General features: G+C 40.2%; 1 protein-coding gene across 1 annotated transcript in view; it reads right to left on the bottom strand.

Annotated features, from left to right (window-relative positions):
* AK9 (adenylate kinase 9) overlaps window positions 1–18,215 on the bottom strand; it is a 2,653,312-nt gene that overhangs the window by 1,961,545 nt on the left and 673,552 nt on the right. The gene's annotated exons all lie outside the window — the stretch shown is intronic.

Here is an 18,215-nt window from a genome sequence, read left to right as displayed (position 1 = left end):
ACATTGCTCTTTGAGAACAGTATTCTACTGAAATGATGCTTTATTTAAACTGTTTTTTGCTGTTGTGACTGTGATATTCTGCACTTTGAATTTGTAGTGCTTCTGCATTTTATAGCATAGGCTAGATTCAGACTTGTTGAATGTAGACCATTTGGTATCATTTGAGCACTAAAACCAGCCATCTTACATTAAGCAGGTCCCCCTTGCACCCTTGTGGAAGAAGTGTGCAGCCTGGGACCCATCTGAGTTGAGGGTTTCTGAAATAAGACTCTGTCTTAGGCTTTCCTATTGGTTACTTTGTTTTAAAATCATTTAACTTCACTTGTATTTAAGCCTCACGTTTGCACATAGCTGTGCATCATGCAACAGAGTTTAGCACAGCTGTGTATATCTGTGCATAGAAGCAAATGCCTAGAAAGACAATTTTCCCTAGATATCTGCTAAGGAACCCTGCTAAGCTTCTCAGCTTCACTGTGCACAGCACAGCTGCACACTGCTGCCCTGCCAACAACTCAGTTGTGGATTGTGAAGCACTGACGCAGTTTTCTACCCATAGTGCTCCAGAGACTAGACACTTTTTGTTATTCTAACAGGAAAACCTGGTCCATCTAGTTTACTCCCCACTAGTTACTGCAGTATATACCTGGCATAATGGATGGACAGTTTCCCACCATTTCTTCAGCCAGCCTGATTGACATGGGCATCCTGAGGTAATGTAGGAATTGCCTCATGTATACTGACAATTACTCCTAAAACAAACACATACAAGATGTGAGAGATGTATCTATAATATGAATTTGGAATAAAGTCTCTCACATGATAACAAACCAGATATCAAACAGGTTGTTAGCACACACACTTCATCTCTTGCAAATAACAAGCTCAACACACATAGACTCACATATGTGGAGGTAATCCCTACAAGTCTACCTAAACATCAGAGAATTCCCAAGTGCAAACCTACTGCACACACTGCAGACCCAACAGAATCCACTACACATAATATACACAACAGGGTCTCAGCCAATAAGCTCCTAAGGCAAAACACCTCAAAACCAAATGTCTTGGTCATAGGTGACTCCATAGTGAGACACACAGATGTCCCCCTCACCAGGTAGGATAAGGAGAAGGTCACAGTCAGCTGCCTGTCAGGTGCCAGGATCCGTAAGATCATACATGTACTAAAGTCTCTCAACAACAAGTACCATTATGACTCTGTCATAGTCCATGTTCGAGTGAATGTCTTGAGACATACCTCACCGGTCCATATGAAGACAGACATGACTGAGCTCTCAGATTAAACTGAAGCAAAGGAACACAGAGTCCAGACCATTGTAAAACAATAAATTTAATCAAACAAAGCTTTTGAACTTTCACAGATCTTTTTCAATGCAATATGTAATCCATTGTAGCACAATGTTCCTTTATATATCAAATGCCGGCCTATCACATCCAAAGTACATATCACATGCTTTATTTAAATTAAAATAAGGTGCCCCTATAAAACAACAATGCTCAATATATTCTATTATATTCAGATTATGTATCCCAGGCAGGTATGTCCCTAGCCCTAAGCAGCATTCTACCTTCACCCAGGATGATGCCTCAATATAAACAACAAATTGTTGACTTCAACAACTGGCTTAGCTTCTGGTGTCAAGCTTTGCCAGATATGATCTTCACCTGTCACTTCTTGGCTTTCATTTGCTGGCAAAGGTACTTGCTGCACCCATTGTGCCTTTTTAGGCAATGTCATAACAAAAAAATTCCTGATGTAAAAAAATCCACTAGAGACAAACTCAAGCTTATGCTGCTTAATGCTAGGAGTCTAAATCAGAAACTGCACTCACCGAAAGCACTTCTTACCCTGGAAGATGCCAATGTCTGTGCAGTCACAGAGACATGGTTTAAGGCCGCAGAGAGCACCCTGGCTGTGCAAGGCTACATGCCTTCCACACGTTCAGACAACAAAATGAGCATGAAAGAACCAATGGCAGAGATGTATCCATCTTCATTCAAGACAAATATACCTCAAGACTGGTGAAACAGTACAACTCCCTAGAGCTAATCCAAGTCCGACTATCTGTAGGTAAAACCCCCTTCCATATCATTGTTAGCTACAGTTCCCCCACCATGAACCACAAGAACCACTCTGCATACCTGGACCTTCTTAAGTCACTCACTATACAACCAAACACCTTGATCATGGGTGATTTCAACTATCCTTCCTTCAACTGGGAGTCATATATGAGCACAAACATGCTCGCCCTAAGGTTTCTTGACTTTGTTAATACAAATGCTCTGTAACAGATAGTCTGCACCCCCACAAGGGGCTCGAATGTCCTAGACTTGTTACTCACCAACACATCACTACCCCCTGTGTGTTGCCCTTCTTGGTAAGGTCTGATCATAAATCAGTCTAGTTTGAAGAAACAATCATACCTGACTCCCCCTCCCCGCCCCAGAGCAAAAAGGATGAACATTTTTTCCAAAGCAAACTATAGCCCCCTAGGCAGTGGCATAAATGGTTACAAACCACCTACTACCACTCTCAGCAATGACTCCTATATAGAGGTGTAGACAGATGTCCTCTATAAATATCTATACAAATGTATAGACTCAGCTGTACCTCAATGGATCCAAACAAGGTCATCACAAAAAAACTCCTGGTGGACATCAACCATAAATAAGTTATACAACAAGAGGAAGAAATTAATGTCCAAGAACGAGAGGAAACTGGCTCAGCAGAAGAAGGACACCCTCCACAACTTGAACAAGCAAATTAGATATCTTGTAAAGTCCTCTAAAGCCAATTATGAAGCTAAACTATCATTCTTTAGTTACGTCAGAAATCTAAAAGGAAAGGCCCAGCTTTGTGCCGAACTAGTAGTGGATGGTACCAAACATACCGACCCTGAGGACAATGTCAACCTGCTAGCAGACAGATTTGGTGTCAACTTCACCCCCAGCAGACATACTCCAAACCAAATCTGTCACATGTTCTCTACCTAGTATCTCCAAAGAGCAGGTTATAACCACACTCTCCATTGCCAAAAACACAGCCTCTATGGGACTGGATAACTTCCCAGGCTGCTACTAAATGGCCTAAAACAGGACTTAGTGGAACCACTTGGCACTCTCTTCAACCACAGTCTAAGAATTGGCTTTGTCCCAGCAGAGTGGATAACAGCAATAGTAATTCCCTTGCACAAAGCAGGTCCATCAACCGACCCTGGGAACTATAGACCCATAAGCCTAACCAGCCTTATTTGCAAGGCCATGGAGAAACTCATGATGGACCTTATCAAAAAAGACATAGGTGACCTTCAAATTCTTGACCTGACCCAGTTTGGCTTCTTTAAGGGTAGATCATGCTTATTAAACCTGGTGGACTTTTTCCAGAATGTCACCAAAGCCCTGGATGAAGGCAAAACAATACATACTGTCTATCTTGACTTAGGGAAGGCTTTTGACACCATTCTCCACTCAGGCATCATTGAGAAACTCACCCAGCCGGGAATTAACCCATATGCCACTACATGGGTAGCCAACTGGCTCACAGACAGAATGCATACAGTCAAAGTTGGGGATTCCACCTCTACCAGAAGACCAGTTACCAGTGGTGTACCACAAGGATCTGTGCTGGGTCCCTTACTGTTTGGAATCTATTTCTCAGAATTCCAGGTGAAAATAGATGGCCTGTGGCTTACCAAGTTCACCAATCTCGGCAAACTGGGTGCAGTCATTGAGTCACCCAATGATGGTGACAAGCTACAAAAAACCCCCAACAATGTTGACATACTACATGAAGGACTTAAACAAATGACTGGTGCCAAATCCACGCACTTAAACTAAACGCAAAAAAAATGAATTTTCATCCCTTTTGGCAAAGGGGAAGTCCCTGCAAATTACAATATTAACAGTACCCCCCTTAGCTCAAACCTTGTTGTGAGAGATTTGGGAATACAGGTTGATAGCAACCCTAATTTTGACCACTATATGTCCACAGAAAGGAAGGCCTTCTATGTTACACATCTCATAAGTAAGGGCATCACATTCAGAGCTAAGAATGTTACAACTCCCCTGTACTCATCCATCATCAGACCACTAATAGAGTACAATGCTCCCTTATGTATTTACCTCATAAGACACCTGCAGCAGCTGGAGAGACCTCAGAGGTTTCTCACCAAGAAAATTCAGGGTCTTCAACACATGACCAACATGGACAGACTAAAGGCCTTGTCACTGTATTCTGTATCTTATAGGCTGCTGAGAAGTGAATTGTGCCTGGCCTACAGAGCAGTCTTGGACCCTGCCCTAATGGAATGCTGCACATCTACAAGTCAAATGGGACAAGATTTACTTGTGCTGGGGATCCTATCCTAGACTGCAACATTAACAGGACATGACAGAGAGACAGATATGTCTCACAAATATTGTCACTCCTCTGGAGCAAACTCCCAATTCATGTAAAACAGAGGTCCTCAATGACCCTATTTAAGCATAACTTAGACATCTGGATGGGAGACCATATATCTACCCTGAGGGTGTCACTTATGTTCCTCTTGGATAAGGGCAGTCAGTGCTGATCACAGACTCTCACCGCAAATATAGACCATACAACTTGGTCAATAAGGAAACAAGGGTATAATATGCCTAGGCTTACAAAGGCTGTTGGGCCAATAGCCTAGTAACCTCCTATGAACCTATAAGAAAATGTTCAATTTGCTTTAAAACATGGGTGCTGAAATACCTAAGCCACCACTTTAATCAATTTTCCCCATTCATCATATTTCTGGAGTACTTCAGCTGCAGAAGGTCCAAACGTCCTTGTCTAAGAGAGAATTTAAAACTTAATTTTTAACATCTTTGAGATGGCTTTGAGAATGAAATTAAGCCAATCTTTTTTCATTACTGACCCCCAAGAAGCTCTGGAGGAATAATCTGCAGCATAATAAACACACTTCAAACTATACTAAATAACATTGGAAACAGATGTTACAGAGGCATTCAAAGAATTGTTTTTACCCCAGAAAAAGGAAGGTTAGTATTTAAATTTTGTATGTTTTCAAAATATAAAGGTGAATACTTTAAGAAGCAGTGAGAAAAACAGTTTCTAAAGCTGGCAAAACAGGTGGGACAGCTGCAGATTTAGGAATATCCAACTGTAACAAATCATAATACATTTTCTGTGCAACTGGAATTTCATTCAGCTCCCACTGAAAAAAAAAACACTTTCAATGTAAAGTTTCAGAAAAAGATAAATCGTCAAGTGATACTCTGACACCATGCTTTCCACAGAACCAGACTGTTTAGACTGAGAAGAAATTTTTAATGTATACTCTTCTTTTTGCAGTGCCTGCTCTTATAACTGAAACTCCACATAAGAAAGAGAGAGAACCATTTTTCTTTTCTTTTCCTGTCTGAAGAAGTACAACAATTTGGCAAGGAAAAATCAGAAAGGACGTCCTTATCAAATGCAAGCAAATCTTCTCTGTTCATGGAAACAGAAAAAAGAGAAAGCAATATTTTCTCACTATGTTCCCCTTTACTGTGAGACTCTCTGGTGAATGCCTGATCTATAACAGGCATACCAATCCTAGATTTAGGTTCCCTATCTTAACTGAACTGAAGAACCTTCACCCACCCCTTTCCCTGAGATTAACATGATTGGTTCTCTCTTGTCTGCCAAGGACATCCCTACAGTAGCAGAGAACATGTCTATCCCCCAATTCAAGGTGGCTATAGGTGTGACACCAGAGGGACTCAGGGGAAAAAGATAAGTTGTCTGAGGAAACAAGAACAGCCACAGTAGAGTCACCCACCAGCAACTGACATCCAACAGGAGCCAGCCTGACATCCAAAGGCTCACTAACAACTTTCATCTTCTTGTCTTCAAAACAGGATAAAGCCATGGAGACAAATGGCTGCTTTGTAGCTTAGCCAAGGTTAATGTATGGGTGGATGAAGATTAAAATCTTGACCCTCAGTTGCCCAAGGTTCAACCCACTGACAATCAAAGTTCCTCCCTATGAAATCATTGTCAGTGAGTTCTGCCAGCAGGAACCTCTATTTTCTAAATCCTTTGCCTGTAGGTATTGCTCTGAACAGTGCAAAAAACCTATTGCAGGTTTGCACACTGATTGGTCACCTACAGCTGTTTGGCACTACCAGCTCACCTCTCACCACTTCACACTCCACCTGCAGGTTTGCATTTGTGGCAATATTACAGCTAAAAATGCACTGTCAGTCAATTACTGCCCATTTTTCTTAAAAATAATAAACTGGTCATGGTACCATTCCTTTATCTTGTACCACTGACCTACTTAAACAGAATCAGAGCAACATGATCTTTGTAAAAACTTAACTAAACATCTTCTAAATAGTGTCTAAATGCTTGTTAAATTTTCTGAATTTTGAAACACTTTACCTTCAAATTATTACATAGTAGCTACTCCCACCGTCGCATAAAAAAAAAAAACTAGGCTATTCTAAATAAAACAATGTTGCACAATATTATGATTTGCTTCCATGACTCTAAGTAAACCTCCCTTTAAACTAGCTAATACTGTAAAAGCATTTTCAAAAACTACACCAACCCACTGAAATGCTTTCCCTGAATAAATGAAAGAAATTGAAGACAACAATTTTCAAGAAACAACTCAGATCCCACATGGAGAAATAAATAATACAAATGTAACTGTGTTACAGATATCGGATAATCCTCATTTGCTTAGTTCACTTCCTTGTAGTATTATTCCATTCCTCATTTCTCACACTGTTGACACTAAGATTTATATTATGCATATAAATTAAAAATAGTTTAAATACAAAAATAAAATTCTTTACATATTAAATATATTTTAAATTAAAAAAAATCGTATTCCTTATTCTACTTATCCATCTTTTGCCCATCTTCTAAGCACTTCCCTACAATACAATTCCTATTGGATACTAATTGTTCAAACATTCTCTTATATGGGTTTTGAAGCTACTTATATACAATTGTTGATGCATTCTTACAGGCATTGTTAAAAGGTTGTTCATATTTTCTGCTCAACTATAATTTCTGAACTATTTAAGATCTACTCTGCATTTACCTGCTTCACATTAATTCCTACTGACAAACTGTTTACCTAGTTTGATTTGTAAGAGTGAGAAAGGAGTGAAAGATATTTGCAAGATTCCTATAAAAATGGACTACCCAGAATATTTGTTGTTCTGGGAGATTCTCCCATAGCATTTTAAAGTACAGATGAATTCACTTTAATTTTGTTGTCTGTACTAAGGATTATTGCCATTGAATGTAATTGTATTGTACCACTATATCTCAGACAACAAATTTACTTTTTATGCTGTTCTTAGTGAGATAGCACACTGCTTATTTCTGTTTTATTCAATCATCTATTTGTATGTGTCAATGTAATATTAGAATTGCATCTATATCTTGGTGTAGATTTTATTTGTACCTTAGGAGCTGGGATAATTTTAAGGTATTTATATCAACTGTAAAAGGTACAGGGTTTAATTCTCACCAAAGGAAATTGGCTAGGCTTAAAATGGTCCTTAAGAACAACTAGCCTAGTACTCACATATGAACATTGTATGTGAATGTCATATTATGTTATATTATTTCCTCTGTGTAGTGATTGGAATGGGACATTACGGGTAAGTCTATTACACTGCTTATTAAATAATAAATAAAATATGAAGTCCTTTAAATCAACTACAGTCTTCTGCCACTGTAGTGATTCACAAAAAAGGTCATGTGCTGGCAATAAAGTCTATAAATGTGTGAGACCTATACTTCAGAAAAGTGATCTAGCTCCTGTTAAGGATGATAATAGCAGTGCCGATTTCTTATGAATTTTAATTAGGAATTCCTTTACTGAAATGAATATGCTTTATACTGAGTGCAGCTGCTATATACCCACAACAAATGAGTTATTTGATATGCAACTATTATTACGTGTAATAGTCTACATGTATATGCTTTGGTTTGACGTATACTCTCTCTCTCATAAGATAACAGGCCAGGGTCCTGGATGGAAATAACCTCCTTAGTCAGTCACACAGTCAGGAAAATTAGTTTAAGCCAGTTAGCAAACATTTGCCAGACAGTATTGATGATATGAGATATCAATTTTAAATGTGAACAGTGCATTATAAGAGAATAATAAATAATTAGTGATTTTCATATTCATAAAAAAGAAGTTATGCACTTACCATAATGTTTCATCTGTGGTGTCCATTTTCATTCTTCCTCAACTGATGGGTTTGGATCCAATACTCGGATCTGACTTGGCCATTACACTAGCTCATGGCCTTCGACAATCTCTCGAGCTTCTTTACTACCCATAATGCCCTATCCCTAATGTCTCTCAGATCCTATTTACAGCTTGAGAGAGAGAAACTATAAAAGAATTGCCATAACTGGAGCTCAATGAAAGGGACATATGGTATCCGTAAGAGTCTTATTCCTCCAGAAGTCATTTATGAGAAATGGAGGGGGATGGAGGGTGGGGAGTTGAGGAAGAATGAAAATGGACAACACAGATGGAACATTATGATAAGCACATAACTTCTTTATTTGATGTCAATTTTGATTCATTCCTCAGCTGATGGGACAGAGTCCCCAGATACCTAATTCCTGGGTGAACTCTAAGGAAGGATACTCCTGAGTACGGCTGAGCCAGAGGCTGCTCTTCCACTCAAGACCAGATCTAGTTTATATTGAGTGATAAAGGTATGAGGATTTGACCAAGTTCCAGCCCCACATATATCATCCATAGAGGCTCTAGACTGGAATACAGTGGAAGTTGCCATAGATCTGGTTGACTGAGCCTTTAATGGTTTTGGTAAGGGGAGATCCAATTTGCTGTATACCAATGAAATGCAATCTGTCACCATCTAGCTAGAGTTACCTTTATAACTGATTCGCACAACTTATTATGTGCAAAGGAAACACATAGTTGATCTGTCTTTCTAACCTGTTTTGTTCTGTGCAGGTAGAAATGTAATTGTCTATGAACATCCAGTAAGTGCCACATATATTCTCCTTTATTGGTAAAGTTTGAGAAGAATACTGGTAGGTTAATGGCTTGGCAAATAATGGATTCTGACACCACTTTAGGTAGGAAGGAAGTATTGGTACGTAAGATGAACCTATCCTTACGAAAAATCAAGTATGGGGGCTTAGAAGACAATGCATGGAGTAGAACATCCCTCGATGACTCCCCTGGTGGGGGGATCAGGGCAAAGTACCTGCTGCACTTGTTCTTCAGGGGAGATGCAAAAAGATCACAGCAAGGCTGGCCCCACCAACAGAAAATTATTTCGGTCACCTTGTTGTTGAGAGACCACTCATGAGGCAGTAAAATGGACCTGCTCAATTTGTCCACTATTACACAGGACTTCACCAGAATATGCATTATCAACTGATTTCCCTATAGGCCCCTTTTTCTGCTTTTTCTGAGAACCACCTGTCTATTTATGGCACACCATCTGGGTTCCTTGCCATTTTTATTTTAAACCCACCTGGTGTATATCCCTTCAACTTTGATTTTTTTGCCGTTATACCTCACATAATATTAGCTATCATAGTTTATTTTGGCTATGTGACAAACTACCATATTTTTTTATTTCTGTTATTTCTTTTTGTAAACTATCTTCTTTGTCTTCACTAACCACTTCCACATTACCTGCTCACAGGCTCCTCTCCAAGCTATTGTACTCTTCCTTGGAGATTGTTTTTTGTGGTTTTTCTCAGCATTCTGAGACTCACACTAACCTGCTCCATTCCTCGCTGCACTCAAGCTCACTCCATTTCCCTATCCTACCCCCATTACCACCCACCCTTCTTTCATTATGTTTATACCTATACATACCACACTCACATCTTCTACTCACCTATCAGCCACAAAACTCCACCCTCCCCTCACCCCTTCCACAACTCCTGCACTACTTTCACTACCTCCCTGTCACACCCATTTTCTAAAACTCTCAACTAAAACCTTCCACTCCTTCCCAAATTACTCAGCCCCTCTAACCAAAACACCAACCTTTGAACCATTCCACCAAATATGCAACTCCACTACTCCATTTACTGCTACACTACACTAACAGGCCTTCTATTCCTGGCCTACAAAGTCTCTAACCTCCATTATGTCAGCAATAATTACCATCACCCTCAAGCACAAACTCTTGCTAATCTACAACCTCCTCCCAAACCTTATAGCTACATCTGCCCTCAACTGTATAGTACTTCTAACTCTCTCCTTTATTCTTTCAGACATATACAGACCTCAGACCCTCAGCTGCCCACTTTTGGATACCACCTGGCTATCACCAAACTAAAAAACCTACTACTGCACTCCCTTAGACATATCAAACTACTAGCTGACATCCATCCCAAACCAGGTCCCAACAATAATACACCTCCAACTCAAATGCATCCACACCTCTCATTTATACTCCTCTAACTAAACTCCTAGGCTTAATGATACCATATCTATAAAACCCATGTTGGACAAAAAGTAAAGTGTTATCTAGGATATTTCTCTTATTAAGGTGTTTATGACAACATAAAAACACAAAAATGTGATGTTAAAGCAGCTATTCACTCTGAAGCTTTTTTTATATATTTTTTTTATATATTTTTTACAGCTTTTAGCTTTATGAGGTTTTAATAGTCAATAATTTTATAATGTAATGTACATATGACATGTGAATATGAATGTATGTTCAAAACAATACAGACATACACAAGGATTTTAAAAAATAAGTTACTAGAGGGAAGGAACATTTCTGAGGGAATCTAGCACTGTGCACTTTAAACAGCTTTACATGGTTAGTCATTAATTGTTTTCAACTAATTAATTTGATGATGCTATTGGAGAAAGGAGACTATATAATATGTAATTAAGCACTTTCAAATGGTTCTGAGGAAATCTACAGGAGTAGATGAAAGCGCTCAACCAGTTTGTGAAGCTATTTTGTTTTAACAGTTCGTATTAAAGAAGGAATTTTATTATTCAACGCTAAAGTGTGCCAGTGCATCTTTATTTTACTGGGACTGTTACAGCTTGTGAGGGGCTGCATTTGTTTTAAAATGTGCATACCTATATACCTACAACCTCCACATCTGACCTACTAATAACCAATTTCAACCTTAGAAGCCTTGTCAATAAAATTAGTGAATTTCATGCTGTTCTAGACATGTATTCTCCTGACATAGCTGTTATAACACAGACCTGGTTAAAACCTCATATCAAGGACTCTGAAATCACTTTCAGCAGCAATAACATTATAAGGCAAGATAGGTTTAGTAAAAGAGGTGGTGTTGTAGCAGTCATGTTTAAAGACCCACTAAAATTAGAAAGACTAAACTGCACACCTCTAGACATCCCCAGTTCAGAATTTCTCATCACCTGCCTCCTAATAAATCCTCGTAAAACTATAATTATCATAGCCACATATCTGCTCCCTGGCAACAACCTTCCCAGCATAGAACTTCTCCTCTCATGGTCTGCCTACACATTCAGTCAAGAAACTATCATCCTAGGTGACTTTAATCTAGACTGGCTCTCCTGCTCTTCAAACTGCCCTACTAATTTTATTAATCTATACAATTTCTCCCAACATATAAACTGTCCCACTCACACTGGCAAACACTTTAAAAAAGAGTCATTACTGGACTAGATATTAACTAACAAGCCAAACCTAAGTGACCAAGCTGGCTGCCTTCCTATCAATCTTAGTGATCATGCCCCTACATTACTACTCAGTAAAAGAATTCATACTCAGTCATACAATCCCTTGATATACATCTGCAGTAAGAACCATTTCTCATCCAAATTATTCAATCTATTATAAAACACTGTGATTGGTCCCCATTAAAAAAAACTAAACCTGGACCTAGCAGCTTATTTTTTTAACAACAAATTTCTTGAAATACTAAATAGCCTGGACCTGGGGCAGAAAAAAATATGCTCCAAATCCAAACAACTACCATGGCTTTGCCATGAGGCTAAACAACTAATTAAACAAAGATACAGAGCCAGGGTTCTATACCTATCCACCAAAGACAAATCAGACCTCACCACTTATCAGCAACTAAGAAACTAGACTAAGAAAAAAATTGAGTGATAAAAAGCACTACTTCCAAACCTCTCAACAAAAGTGCCTTCACAACCCACAAAAATTCTGGCAAACAGTCAACTTCCTCCTCAACCCTGGTAAATCCACCACCCCCACTCCTTTCACAACTAATACCTCCACACCCTTAGCCTAGCAGTTTAACTCACATTTCATTAACTCGATCTCCTCCCTCCTTGCCAACCACAATCAACTGTCCCTCACACTTCCCTCCTTAGGCCCTAGTTCTGCTAACTCCTTCTCTTTTAAACCAATTCAAACATACTACATTAAAAAGCTCCTAAGCAAACTACAACTTTGCTGCCTGGCTGCCGATCAGCTACCAAACGAATTCCTAAAAATTGCTGCTCCATTCATTGCCTATCCTATCTCTATATTAATCAATCATTCTATCACTGAACAATATGTGCCCCTCCTCTGGAAATTCCCTCATATCATCCCCTTCCACAAGGATGGCCCCTCCAGAGAAATCTCAAACTACTGCTCCATAGCTATTCTCCCACCCATAGCCAAAATCCTAGAGAAATGTGTTCGGCCACAACTCCTAAACCACTTTACCACTAACAGCCATCTATCAGATTCTCAACATGGCTTTAGAACCCAGTATAGTACACACACAGCTTTGTTATCCTTCACCAATACTATTCACCACCTTATGAACACTGGACAACTAGTCTCTACAATTTTTCTGGACATGTCTAAAGCCTTTTACACCATTTCCCACCATATACTACTAAATAAACTGGCTACATACAATCTCAGTCCAGCATCCCTGTCATGGTTTTTCAGTTATCTATCAAACCATCAACAGGCTACTAAATAGGAAAACAAACTCTCCCCACTACTACCAGTAGCCACTGGTGTACCACAAGGTTCAGTACTTGGCCCCCTTCTCTTTATTATATTTACTGATAACCTTAATACAGCAACACAACTTGCTTCAATCATACAATGCGCAGATGATACTTCTCTTATCTGCTCCACCCCTTCCCACAAGAACTGAAACACAAGATGCAAAAAGCTTTCCAATAAGTTGAGATATTTTTATTAAACCACCAACTCATTCTAAACCCAAATAAGACAAACCTACTAATTTTCACAAACAAAACTACCAAGTCCAACTACCTACCCCTCTCTATATCACTCCACATATGGTACCATAATTGAGTCAACAAACCAGGCCAAACTCCTAGATATTACAATAGATGACCATCTCAAATATGATAGTCACATTTCCCACACAATCAAAAAAATCAATTCCAAGCTTAGTTCTCTCCATACAGCCAAACCTTACCTAACACCCCAAGCCAGACTAGCCACAGCTAGATCTCAGCTACTCTTTACACTTCTCTATTGCTCTCAAATCTTTAACAACTTACACAAGGCTGACCTGCACAACCTTGAATCCTGTTACAACAAAATTGTAAAGTTTTCCACATAAAACCCATCACTGTTCCGCTCTTCTTCAACTTAACTGGCTAGAACTTCCAAAACTATTAACCTTAAACCAACGTGTCCTTGCCCACAAAATCATACACAAACCTCATAGCTGCCCCACAAATGCTACCTTACTCCAGCTACAGGTAAACAGCAGGTCCCTTGGGTCTTCCAGTAGGTCACTGCTCAGAATAACACAGTCACATAACTACCATGGTGAGTCCCTCTATTCAAACAAAGTAGCTAAGTCTTGAAATGCTCTGCCCCTAAGCATACAATGCACTCCCTGCTATTCTAAATTTAAAACAAAAATAAAAGAACATCTTAAAAGCAACTGGATATGCCCTTGTAGTCCCCTGAATAACTCCTCTCTCCTACTCTTCTTCTCCTATGCTCATTTTTATCTCACCTATACTTTTTTCCTTTATTACAGCTCAATGGCTAGTAGTCCTCAAATGTAACAATCAAATTGCTTTCTCACTGCCTTTTTGGTCTGTACATATTTCAATAATCCAAAATCTGAGTGATTACCTTCTATGACATTGACACGTGTCTTTTCAATTAGGTCTGCTCTCTGCCTGTTATCAGTTTTTACTTAGTTATGCAGGCAGATCCCAGTCATTTACTTTTGTAATGTAGCTATAATGAAGAATATTATCTAATCTTTTTGTTTGCAAAACTTTGCATGGTAATTATTTTTGATTCTTACTAATGTATTTGTGTATATCTTTATCTGTCTTGTATTTTCTGGAGCTTTTCTCCCCGGGTCTCCACTGAAAACAGGCCACCAGCCCAGTTGGACACTACCTGGTAAATAAATAAATAAATCAGAAAGTAGTTGGAAGATATCGCCCACTGCCACACTCTTAGTGCTTCTCAATACAGGGGATAAGATCTGGTTTCCCATTCTTTGTTGATGTACCAGACTACTGACATGCTGTCCATTTGGACTGCATTAGTCCCAAGAGGGAGAGTGTTTTTGAATGCTTGCAGTGCCAAAAGCCCCACTTTCATTTCCAGAACATTGATATGCAAGATGGGCTTTTTGGGGGACCAATTCCCTTGGACTTTCTTCCCCACAAAATGCCTCCCCACCCAATCTAGGAAGTATCCATGGCCACTATGGCCTTGGGCTGAGGGAGAGTGAAAGGACAACCTGGTAACAGATGTTGTGACTGCATCCAGCAAGAAAGATACCTTTCGCAAACCTCAGTTATTTTTATCTTCACCAACATGGGTTGAGAGAGCATTGAACATTGAGTTGCTAGCATCCATTACAGAATTCTCATGTGAGATCTTGCTAAAAGAACTAAAATTATTGCCATTGACATTAATCCCATGGCTTGCAGAATCAGTTGGGCTAAAATTCCGGTACTGCAAATTATTTTCCTGACCTGTTTCCTTATTGTCTGTACTCTCAAGACAGGAAGAGATGCTTCCATAGATATTCTGTTGAACAATGCTCCTATGAATTCCAATTCTAGGTTGGTTGTAAATGAAACTTGTAAATTATGGTTATTCCAAGATTTGAGCAAGTTTGCAACACTTGGTCTTGTGCTTGTATCAGTTGATGCCTGGTCAGGGCACTAATGAGGCAGTTGTCTAAATATGGAAACACCCAGAATCCTTACAGTCTCAAGTGAGCTGCTACCACTGCCATGTACTTGATGAATACCCTGGGGGCTGTGGTGAGTCAAAAGGGCCATGCTCTGAATTGAAAGTGACTGGCTCCCAGCTAGAAGCATAAGTACCTTCTGGATCATCTGTTCCTTTTTATGTGATAGCACTTATCTTGAAAGTCTATTATGCATATCCAGTTGCCCTTGCTCAGAAAGGGCAGGATGGACTGAAATGTGACCATCTGGAACTTGGTGTGTCAAACCAATTTGCTCAGCACACTGAGATCTAAAATTGTTCCCCAGTCCCCTTTCTTCTTTGGAACTAAAAAAAATCTTGAGTAAATTCTGGATTCCATTTAGTCTCAAGGGACCTCTTGGATGACTCTTTTTTTTTCTAGCAGCTTTTGGATTTCTAGTGATTCTGTCTCCCTCTGATTGGGTGGAACATTGGGGATTTTTCTGGATAATGGAGGTGGTAGGGAAAAGGGAATAATATAACCTCTGGAAAAAAATGTATCTTTTGTTATGTTTAATCAGGCTTCTTGGTGCAGAGATAAGTGACCCCCAACTGCCTCCAGAGAAAGGCCATTGGGCTTCCCTTCAGGAGTGCTAGAAGGGTCAGGTGGAAAAGGAATCTCTAGACCCTTTGTTTTGAGATCCTGCTCTGCCATGGGGGTGTCTTATACCATTATCGATCCCCCCTCTACTTCTTGGAGAACTACATCCACATATCTTGGGAAGGAGATTTTCTGAACAACATCTTTTAACCTCCCTGTTCATTCCTGGAAACGGTCCTTTGAGGGGTTGAAAAATGCACACCCACTGCAGAGAGGGTCTTTCCATCCTTCTCAAACCTGGACAGTGTGTCTTTAACAGTGGGGCCAAACAAAGAAGGGACATCAAAGGGAGCACTGACAAAATGATGATTTGAAGGGCTCCAGAAAATCACACAGGTGCATCCAGCCATGCCTCCTGATGGAAATACCTGAACCTGCGGCCCTTGAGGCACCTTCTGCAGTGTGCAAGATAAGCCTCTTGGATGAATTTGCAAACAGATTGAAGGGTAGCCAACTGTGAGGCCCCAGAAGATTGAGCCTCTGTAGTAGTTCCCCCTGAAAGAGAGTTTGAAAGTTCCTTGATCAAATCCCTGTTTAGTCTCATGAAGTGTGCCAAGTAGTTCAGTGATCTGACAGTAAAAGTCATTGAAGCATAAACTCAATTTCCAAATCAGTCCAGTCTCCTAGATTCTCAATTAGGGGGGATGAACATAGGAACTCTGTTCCAGGAGTTCCTTCTTTGGAGCTGCTGCCATGTCCATTGCATCAACTGGTACCCCTTTACTCCAATATTCTCTTCCTACCGGTGGAACCAGAATCCTGTCTGGTCTCTTGGGGATCAGCTCAATTGCATCAGGTTCCTTCTATGTCCCCCTAGAAACTAAATCAATTAAGTCATCGGTGGGCAAAGTTACGCACAAGGTAGATGGGCCAGTCCTGATAGCTTCCAGAAATACCGGCTCCTCAGAAGTAGGATTTGGGCAGACCAATCATCCTTCTCTTTAAGGATCTCAAGAATGTCTCCAAATGAGACGTCATCAGGTGGTGATTTGGGAGAACCTTCCCCCTCATTGAAGTCAGTACTCTCAGTGATAGACTCCTGAGGAGAGTCTAAGTACTCATTTGCACTTCATCTTCCTAGGGACTTCTTCTGTGAGGTGTCTAGATCCACAGTAGTATCAAAAGAGATGACAATACCCTACTGGGCAGACTGAAAGCTTTGGGCAGGCTGTCCCCACAACTTAGAATGTTGAGGAACACAGTGCAAAGTCATCTGAGAGGTCAAGGATGGACCCAAAGGGAAGGACCCATCTGACCTGCCTGAGCAGAGAAAATGCTCTTCACAACCTCAAAAGCAGACCACTCAGGACAGAAGCAAGTCAATGGAGCCAAGAAAGTGAGTGTCTGGCTCATCACCTCCCTCCGCTCTGACAGCAATCCACCTGGGGCGGAAGCCGAAGCTGAGATATCCAGTGCTGAAGTTCCAAGAGACAGAGATGGCTCTGAAAACCTCGGAGTCAATCCTATCCTCTTGGAACCGACCAGGAAGCCTCAGCTCTAACAGTCATTCAGATCTGAAGATGTTGGAGCCATTTCACTCAGAGTAACAGTCGGATTTGAAGATAATACTCTGTTCAGATCTAGCCCAGATGGCCTAAAACTTTCAGATCCGAGGGCTCCAAAACCACATGTTGGGTCAGAGAAGGAGATGTCATTAGTGGAGTGGGTAGATGGGTGATATTCCTGACCCGAAGGGGTAGGAACTGTGAAAACTCCCTTCTGAATTTGCTCCATGAAGAAACTCCTTATCATTCTTTCCACGTCTGCCTCCATCAGACTTCTGGAGAAATGAGAGGATACTACCGAAGGTGATTTTGAGCACCGCTCTAAAAATAGGGAGGGCACCCTAGAAGGGACCGGATCCAAGCTCACCGAATAGACAGTCCATGGCAAGGACTTAGGCTCTGAGGTAGACGGATCCAGAATGTTTCATTAGATCAGAAGCTATAGGAATTAAAGATATCTAATGGGATCCAAAAATGGTTGGATCCCAAGTGACTTCAGATCTGATTTTTCCTTCGTTTTCCTCAGTTCTGAGGAAGTAGATGCAGGGGAATCTGAAGGTCTGGACCATTTTGAAGGGTTCTTAGTTTTAGCCTTGGGAGACTGAACAGAAATGGCTTGCGAAAAGGGAGTTGGTAACAAACCCTTTAAAATCAACTTACTTCTTCATTCCGCCAAAGCACTGGAGTTGAACCCAATACAAATATCACAATCTTGGTCAAGGTGATTTGCCCCTAAACAGTAAACACAGACTGAGGGCATTCAAAAAAGGCATCTCAATGCCCACATTTCTTGCATTTTTTAAACCCTTTCTCAGACATCGTCTAAAGTAAATACTTTTAACCCGATATCAAAAGGGGACTCAAAAATACTGTCCTAAAAT

The sequence above is a fragment of the Protopterus annectens genome, chromosome 1.part0 (assembly GCF_019279795.1).
Source record: "Protopterus annectens isolate FY-2018-M chromosome 1.part0, PAN1.0, whole genome shotgun sequence".
Taxonomy (NCBI): domain Eukaryota; kingdom Metazoa; phylum Chordata; order Ceratodontiformes; family Protopteridae; genus Protopterus; species Protopterus annectens.
This window is presented reverse-complemented; position numbering and strand designations above follow the sequence as displayed.